General features: G+C 51.2%; 1 non-coding gene across 1 annotated transcript; it reads right to left on the bottom strand.

Moving 5' to 3' along the window:
- Window positions 1-8889: 8889 nt before the first annotated feature.
- Window positions 8890-8961, bottom strand: TRNAV-UAC. The gene has a single exon. It is a non-coding gene; the product is annotated as a tRNA-Val (tRNA).
- Window positions 8962-9512: the final 551 nt, after the last annotated feature.

Genomic DNA, 9512 nt, shown 5'->3' on the forward strand with positions numbered 1-9512 from the left:
TCCTATTATTAAAACGATGGTGGCCGTCAGTCAGTAATATGTTCTTGTGATCGGCCCATAGATCTTATCCTTATGCAGCTGGCACAGGATGTTGTTAATGGCTCGAGGGGACGGGGTCTCTACCTTTCAGCTATTTTAAAACCAGAAGGAAAAAATGAACCTTTAGGGTCGAAGAAAATAGGGTTCCCCCCACCACCACATCAGGAAAAAAGAGCAAATTTTAGGGCCCAGAAAAATCTATTACATTTTGCCTAAAACAGGTTTTTAAAACGTCAACGTATTTAAAGTTATATCAAAAATAATTGTTAGTATTGACATTATTATGACGGGAGGGGCCCCCAAAGGCAAAAATGTCCAGGGCCCACGAAAATCGTAATGTGGACCTGGCCAGGCAGCACCCGTAACAATAAGGCCAAACCGTGTCTTACGGTGCCTACCCCAACCCCGTCCTCTGGGAAGGGAGAGATGCTCTCACCATCTCTTCCTCTGTTCCTACACAGGGGGAAAAAGCGGCTCTTCTTCCCCTGGGGTTTCCTTTGTTTGCAAAGCCTTTTCTCCTCTTTCCCCCTCTCTTCCTGCCGACATGAAGGAGCAGCTCTGAAGCTGGAATCCTAAGTAGATGAAGGCTTTTGTAGACCCAGCCTGCAGCAAAGTCCCCCTCTGTGGTGGTGGTGGGGGCAGTTCGTGAATGCAATGAACCCAGAAAACCCACTTTGCTTTGGGCTTGTGGGGACAGAGGAGCAGAGCTGACCTTCAGAAAGGAAGGATCTCATGTAGGCCCTCCTCCCAAGGCTTTGAGAAGGAAGGAAGGAAGGAAGGAAGGAAGGAAGGAAGGAAGGAAGGAAGGAAGGAAGGAAGGAAGGAAGGAAGGCTAGAGGATTGGAGGGGGGAAAGGATCTGGATTGTTTAAAGACTATTTGAATTCTCAGGGCCAAAGCGTCTCAGTCCATAAATGCAGACAAAAGGAATGAGGATTGGCAAGGCACAACTTTAATCTGAAGAAGTGTGCCTGCACACGAAAGCTTAAACCTTGAATAACACTCTGTGGGCCTTAAAGGTGCCGCTGGATTCAAACGTGGTTCTGCTGCTTGAGACCAACATGGCTAACCCCCACCCCCCCAAATCTTTAATCAGATGAGTGGCTCAGCCATTGGATGAGTAACTCAGCTTCCAACCATGCCCCATGGGAGTCTGGGACCCAAAAGCACGTCCACAAATGACTATTTCCTTCATAATATTGAGCTGTGGACTCTCTTGCGACACCACTGTGCTCGGTTTCCCCACTGCCAGTCCAATGAAGCGGTGGACATGCATCTTTGAATTCACCCCAGAGCTCCCCCTCTTGAATTGTCCAAAGCTGGCAGGCAATGGTCCCTCTAAACTGTGGAGTCTTGTGAGCAAAAATCCTACTTTGTGAGCTACTGGCACGAAAGTTGTGAGTGAGCGATTTGGCTAGGGTTGCCAGCCTCCAGGTGGGGCTTGGGGATCTCCCGCTTTGACAACTGATCTCCAGCTGACAGAGACCAGCTCCCCTGGAGAAAATTGCTGCTTTGGAGGGTGGGCTCCATGGCATTGTACCATGCTGAGGCCCCTCTCCTCCCCAAACCCTGCCCTCTCCTGGCTCCACCCCCAAAGTCTCCAGATATTTTCCAACCCAGACCTGGCAACTCTAGATTTGGCTACTGCATCAATTAGTTTGCTCTGGAGCAGCGTTCCCTCTAAGCTGAGTTCGTGTGAGCTAGCTCACAGTTTTTAAGCCTCCGGCTCAGTCAGGGGTGTGTCCTAATAAGCAAATGAATTTCTGCTGTTGGGTGTGGCCTATTATGCTAATGAGTTCCTGCTGGGCTTTTTCTACAAAAAAAAGCCCTGTCCATTTCCTTCATAATATTGGGCTGTGGACTCTCTTGCTACACCACTGCGCTCGGTTTCCCCACTGCCAGTCCGATGAAGCGGTGGACATGCATCTGTGAATTCACCCCGGAGCTCCCCCTCTTGAATTGTCCAAAGCTGGCAGGCAATGGTCCCTCTAAACTGTGGAGTCTTGTGAGCAAAAATTCTACTTTGTGAGCTACTGGTATGAAAGTTGTGAGTGAGCGATTGGGCTGCTGCATCAATTAGTTTGCTCTGGAGCAACGTTCCCTCTAAGCTGAGTTCGTGTGAGCTAGCTCACAGTTTTTAAGCCTCCGGCTCACACATTTTTGTCTTGGCTCAGGAAAGATGGCTTCTCCAGAGCAAACTAATTCATGCAGTAGACAAATTGCTTGCTCACAACTTTAATGCCAGTAGCTCACAAAGCAGAATTTTTTGCTCACAAGACTCCACAGTTTAGAGGGAGCATTGCTCTGGAGCCACCCTTCCTGAGCTAAGACAAACATATGTGAGCCAGAGGCTAAAAAACTGTGAGTCGGCTCACACTAACTCAGCTTAGAGGGAACGCTGCTGGCAGGATGCCAGCATTCTGTAATGAGAAAGAATGCTGTTGGCGTTTTCCCTTATGCCATGGGGCCTAAAACTGGTACAGATTTCGAGGTGACTCTTTTAGGGTATGGAAGGAATCGGATGCTTGAATGGTCAGCTTCCGTCTGCCCTCTTTCTATGCTAACTTGGTAACGCCTTCTGCAGAACTGCTAGATCTGACTCCAGCGGCGGCAGCAACATCTCCTCCTCCTTCTACATCATTTATAGTTCACCTTTCTCACCAGGACACAGGGCAGATTACACAAAGCGAGTCAATACAATGGGCAGCCTGGGGTATTCAGTAAACAATACAATAGGATGAGGGTTGCAGAACCAATCGGAAATCTAAAAGAGAACTGAAGCTAAGCAGAAGTCTTAACATGACACAGTAAAAAACACAAAAATTACATAGTCGGAGCCTAGTTTCAGGAGGCTAAACACAGTAGCATAGAACATAGTCAATGTTCGCTCTAAGCTGAGTCAGTGTGAGCCAGCTCACAGTTTTGTGCGCCTTGGTGTTTAGTCATGCCGGCCACGTGACCACGGAAACATCTTCGGACAGCACTGGCTCTTCGGCTTTGAAACGGAGATGAGTACTGCAACCCTAGAGTCGGATTCGACTGGCTTTCGAGCAAGGGAACCTTTAACTTTACATTTAAGGTGTTACTGGACTCGAATTTAGCTTTTCTGCTGCAGACCAACACAGCTAGCGTCTGAAACTACCTTCTGTAGAACCACCCTGTTGAATTCTGTTTGCAAAACTGAAGGCAACCCAGCTTCAGCAATGTGTGCTGTGTGTGTGTGCTGTATGTGTGTGTGTGTGTGTGTGTGTGTGTGTGCACGCGCGCGCACCGCAGTCCCAGCAGATGGCTGGGATGCCTATCTTCAAGAAACAGACTTGTTTGCATTATCGGTGGCCAGCTAATCTCCTCTCTTACCTGCAGAGGCCTGATAAAGTGCGGAGACAAGCGCTAAGTCTTGCAAGAGGCCGAGAGACTGGCAACGTCTTTGGGGAGACGCAGTCTCCGGTGGCGTCCCCAACCGATTGCGGAGGCCTGAGCACCATCCCACATCCTGCAGTACAAAAGGCAGCCGGGACCTGTCGCAAGAGCCTGTGTGTCGCGGGGATTAGCATGTGCAAACTCTTTGATTACCGCCAGGAGACATAATAGAACTAATGACCAGGTTCATTTCTGCCACCAGGCAGAAAACAAACCCAGACTAGAGGGGGCCGCCCCAAGAAGCTCATAGTAGAGATGGATGCGAATTACTCCACAGGATATGGGAAGAGCCCTGAACTGGATGGCCCAGGCTATCCTGTTATCATCAGATCTTGGAAGCTCATCACAGAATCATAGAGTCGGAAGGGACCTCCAGGGTCATCTAGTCCAACCCCCTGCACAATGCAGGGGATTCACAAATACCTCCCCCTCCACACCCACAGTGACTGCTGTTCCACACCCAAAAGATGACAAAAAACCTCCAGGATTGCTTCCTGAGCCCAAGAGTCTAGCCTGGTCTCATCAGATCTTGGAAGCTAAGCCATGGTCATCCATGGTCAGTATTTGGATGGGAGACCACCAAAGACGTCCAGAGTTGCTACACAGAAGAAGGAAATAGCAAACCGTGGCTCAGAAAAGGCCATGGCTCAGTTGGTAGAGCATCTGCTTGGCATACAGAAGGTCCTGGGTTCAATCCCCAGCATCTCCAGTTTAAAGGACCAGGCCATAGGTGATGTGAAAGACCTCAGCCTGAGACCCAGGAGAGCAACTGCCAGTCTGAATAGACAACACTGTCTTTGATGGACCAAGGGTCTGGTTCTGTAGAAGGCAGCTTCATGTGTGTTTGCCAGAACCCACAGCCAACAACTAAGTACACGCATTCAGGAACGGTAATACCAGGGCTCTAGTCGGGGGGAGCTCTCAGGTACGGAGCTCCGGAAGAGAACCTCTAGGGGGCGGGGCGGTCACGTGGTGAAGCCCCGCCCCCTTCTTTACCCCGCCCTCTGCTTCGATCCTCATTCCGTTTGGGAATGAGGATGAAGCAGGAGGGTAAGTAGCCGGGCCTTCTGACACACTTCCGGTGATGTCAGGGGGTGTGGCCTTCTGTCACTTCCGGTGATGCCAGGGGGCGTGGCATATGCAAATAAGTTATGCTAATGAGTTATGCTAATGAGCTCCGGCAGCTCTTTTTCTACAACAAGACCCCTGGGTAATACTTTTATTGCAGAGCTATAGATGCAGTAACATAGGCACTGTTAAGAATGGCGGCAGCCCCATGGGCATAATAGGGTATAGGGTATTCGTATGCACCCCCACACACACACAGCCCTGGCCAATTAGGCACCCTCCCACGCGCGGGATAAGGCTTAGAGACCGTTAGGTAGCTGAAGCCGAGAACGAACACTCTCCCACGACACCTGGGGAAAACCCAGACACCACAACACCCTCCTGCACATCTGTATAGATAAGCGTTTCGGCGCACAGCAGAGGAAGCACAGAAAGGAATGCAGTGAAAGCAATAGCAATTAACCCGAGACAGACCAAGCTCCCCAACCTTCATGGCAGCATAGCTGACAGTGTTCAGCACTGTCCATCGCTTGCCTTGAAAGCAGTCCAGGGTGGCCGTGAGATGGCTGTGACTCGACGGCCCTTTCCACTGCCATTTGGTCAGGGCATTTGCACCCCCCCACCATTCCTCCAAGAGATTCAGGGAAAACACACCTGGTTCTCCACTCCATGTTTTATATTTATAACAACCCTGCAGAGTAGGTTAGATTAAGAGCAACTGGCCTGAAATCAGCCAGGGAGCTTCGTGGCTGAATGAGAATCCAGGTCTCTCTAACAATAATCTGATACTACGGTGGCCAACCTCCAGGAAAGGGCCTGGAGACCTCCCAGAATTACAACCAATCTCTAGACGGCAGGGATCACGTCCCCTGGAGGAAACAGGTGCTTGGAGGGTGGACTCTGTGGCATTCCACCCTTCTGGAGTCCCTCCCCTCCCCAAACCCTGCCCTTCCCAGGCTCCGCCCCTAAAGTCTCCAGGATTTTCCCAACTGGGAGTTGGCAGCCCTGTCTTATTTGTTTAGGTCTATACCCCCACCATCCCCACCAAGGCGGGCTCAGGGCGGCTTGCATGGAATTTCCTATAAATACAATTAAAACCTGTCATAAAACCAGGGGTCATTTCCTGCAGGAGCGCACAGGAGCGGAGCTCCGGCAGTAAGGAGCCCAGGAGGCGGGCACATGCAACAAGCCCCACCCCCTGCTCCCAGCAGCCCTCAGTCAGGCCACAAGGAGCAAGAAGCAGCCAGGTAAGTTGCAGAGCTCCCACCCCACCCGACTTCAGGTACAAGCTTTCCCTCCTCTGTGAGGGCAAATCTGTGCGTCCCCCCCCCCATACCTAGTATTCCAAAAGAGTCCAGTGGCACCTTTAAGATCAAGTTTTATTCAGGTACAAGCTCTCCCTCCTCCGTGATGACAGATCTGCACGTCCCCCCCCCAATAGCTAGCAATCCAAAACAGTCCAGTGGAGCCTGAGCGGTGGGTGTTGCCTTCTGACACACTTCCGGTAATGTCAGGGGGTGTGGAATATGCAAATAAGTTACGCTAATAAGTTATGCTAATGAGCTCCTGCACATCTTTTTCTACGAAATGACCCCTGCATACAACATAAACACAAAATAACATTCATTTAAAATACTCCTAAAAATGCTGGAACATGATGATCTTCTAAAAAGCGAGAGCAAAGGTTATTTATAATACAGCTGAAGGTGACCGCATATTCTGATGGTATTCACGCCCGTTCATTCGACTTATTGTGCGGTGGGCACAGGCAGGAGATGAAAGATAGTAAAGTCAGGGCACCCCTCAGTGTATGGTGCGGCTCCTTAGTTAAAAGCCTGGTGGAAGAGCTCTGTCTTGCAGGCCCTGCAGAACTGAAAATCCCACAGGGCCCTGAGCTGTTCCGGGAGCTCATTCCACCAGTATGGAGCCACCACTGTACTAACTGTACAGATGTAGCTTCCTTGAGGCAGAGGCTGGGGTCCAGCAGAGCAGGTCACAGACAAGGTTGCAGAGAGTAATGGAAGTCCAGTCCAAAAAGCGAAAGGTTCCAATGAGCAAGTTTACCAAAGTCCAGTCTAGGATCAAGGAGTTCCAGAAAAGCCAATTGCCAAGTCTAATCCACAAACTGCTGCTCCTCCCAGCTGAATTTATTGCCAAGTCTTAACAAGATAAACTCCCAGCCAATTCCTTGGCAGTCACCCTAAACATACTCATTTGTCTCGTTAATTGACAGCTGACGACGGGCCATGAGTCTCACACTTCTTCTCCTTTCTTGCAACTGTAAGCACTGCAAGGGTGTGGGTGAGCTGGGAGTGACTTGTTTATTGCTTCAGGGCCACAAGGTGTTGGCTCGGTTTCAGCTGTAGGCTGTGATTCCTGATCAGCCGGTAACCTGATCTCTTGTTGTTCTCCTTCTGGCTCAGAGCCAGCTGCAACTGGCTGTTCAATTACCGGCTGAGGGCTAGCAGGTAGCTCTTCATCAGAGAAATCTGAGCCCTCATCACAGACTGACTTATGACAGTAACCACTAGACTGCACTGGCTGACATTTGTGCAGGAATTTGAGGATGCTGGCTTCCACGAAGGGGGCAGTGGACTATCCTCCAGATGAAGTTGCCTTATCCTGAATCAGATCCTTGGTCCACCAAGGTCACACTTGTCTACTCAGACTGACAGCCGCTCTCCAGGGTCTCAGGAGGAGGCTGTTCACATCACCTGCTCTCTGGTCCTTTTAACTGGAGATGCCAAGGATTGAACCTGGGACCTTCTGTATGCCAAGCCAGTTTGGTGTCGTGGTTAAGTGTGCAGACTCTAATCTGGGAGAACCGGGTTTGATTCCCCACTCCTCCACTTGCACCTGGCTGGATGACCTTGGGCAAGCCATAGTTCTGGCAAGAGCTGTTCTTGAAAAAGAGCCGCTTGTGTCAGAGCTCTCTCAGCCCCGCCTACCTCACAGGGTGTCTTTTGTGGGGAGGGGAAGGGAAAGGAGTTTGTAAGCCGCTCTGAGAGTCCCTTGGGTAGTGAAGGGCAGGGTATAAACCCAATCTCTTCTCTTCTTCTTCTCTACCAGTCAGCCACGGCCCCACCAACACCCTGGCAGCAGGCCAGTGAATCTGCAAAACACTGGCCCTGGCAAGTGACTAATTGCAAATGTGCATAATGGATGGCCAACATGTATCCACGTTGCTGAGGAGGGACTCCTTTGCTCCATAACAGCTGTCAAGGCAGGTGAATGCTGTACTCTGACATCCCTATTAAGGGGCCTTGTTCCCATCCATTGTAAGCGGGCCAGAGAAATGTTGATCGAAACCTGCAAATGGCCAGATAGGGGCACGGGAGGCAGGAAGGGGACCAAAGAGAACAGCACTCTTTCAGCCCCCGTTAGCTGAGCTCTGACAATAGAGGCAGATGCTTTCGTGCCCTTCCCAAACACCCTTCTTTGCAAAGAGTAGATATGTCAGGGGAAACAGCTCAACCCGTTCAGTCTCCACTGTCTCTTCCGCACAGGTTGTGTCATCAGTGTAAAATATGATGCACAACATCCGCCGCCAAGCGGAATTAGCCAGGCTGCGGGATGCAACATTAAGCTTGGGGCTGTTGGGCTAATGACGGCGAGTCCATTTTGCTGTAATGAATTGTTTGTTATAGCGTATCATAAAGCCAATGAATCATCAGTTGCCGCACCGGCTCAGCGGGAAGCTCAAAAAGCTCCGTCGATCACGCAGCAAGGTGGGCCGGCCGGAAGTTCTCGGCTCACACTTGAAGCTGCCTCACCCTGAATCAGAACCTCGGTCCATGAAGGTCAGTCTTGTCTACTCAGACTGGCAGCCGCTCTCCAGCAGAGGTCATTTCGGGGGGGATCGCGGGGGATCGCAGTTCCCCCGGGTGAGGTACGGGGGGCGGGGCACATGACGAAGCCCCGCCCCCTGCTTCCGGCCGCCCCGCTTCCGGCCCTCATTCAGCCAGGAGGAGGCAGGAGAAGAGGGAGGGTAAGTTGCTTCCTCCCTGCCTCTCCCCACCCCTGCCTGCCTGGGACCAGGGAGGGCCTTCGCGGGGCTTCCTTGCACTCCCGCCGGTCTTGCAGGTCCACCGCCGGGCCCCTCATGGGGCGCGGCAGTGGAGCTGCAAGGCCGGCACCGGCGGCCGGGACCGTTGGGGGCGGGGTGTTATGGCCTTATGACACACTTCCGGTGATGTCAGGGGGTGTGGCCTTATGACACACTTCCGGTGATGTCAGGGTGTGTGGCATATGCTAATGAGTTATGCTAAAGAGTTCCCCTAGCTCTTTTTCTACAAAATGACCCCTGCTCTCCAGGATCTCAGGCTGAAGCCTTTCACATCCCTTCCTGTTTCGTTCTTGTAGCTGGAGATGCCAGGAATTGAACCTGGGACCTCCTGCATGTAAAGCAGATGCTCTTCCACTGAGCCATGGCCCCAGTTAATAGATGAACACACATATGAAGCTGCCTTCTACTGAATCAGACCCTTGGTCCGTAAAAAGGCAGTATTGTCTACTCAGACTGGCAGTGGCTCTCCAAGGTCTTTCATATCTCCTACTGCCTGGATTTTTTAACTGGAGGTGCTGGGGATTGAACCTGGGACCTTCTGCATGCCAAGCAGAGGCTCTGCCACTGAGCCATCACCCCAGTTAGTAGACAATGACCCAAATGAAGCTGCCTTATACCGAATCAGAGCCTCGGTCCATCAAGGTCAGTATTGTCTTCTTAGACAGGCAGCAGCTCTCCGGAGTCTCAGCCAGAGGTCCTTCACATTACCTCTTTCCTGATCCTTTCAATTGAAGATACCAGGGATTGAATCGGGTACCTTCTGCATTCCAAGCAGATGCTCTACCTCTGAGCCGTGGCCCTTCCCTGGCCATCTAGCGAAACAAATATGTGTGGTTTTTCTTATCCTGCAAGTCTTGCTGTCTTGCATAAATCATTCTGGGCTTGCTACACAAGAGGAAGAGGCAGGGCTATTTTGGGGC

Source organism: Gekko japonicus, unplaced genomic scaffold (assembly GCF_001447785.1).
Source record: "Gekko japonicus isolate JY-2015 unplaced genomic scaffold, Gekko_japonicus_V1.1 scaffold1241, whole genome shotgun sequence".
In the NCBI taxonomy this organism is placed as follows: domain Eukaryota; kingdom Metazoa; phylum Chordata; class Lepidosauria; order Squamata; family Gekkonidae; genus Gekko; species Gekko japonicus.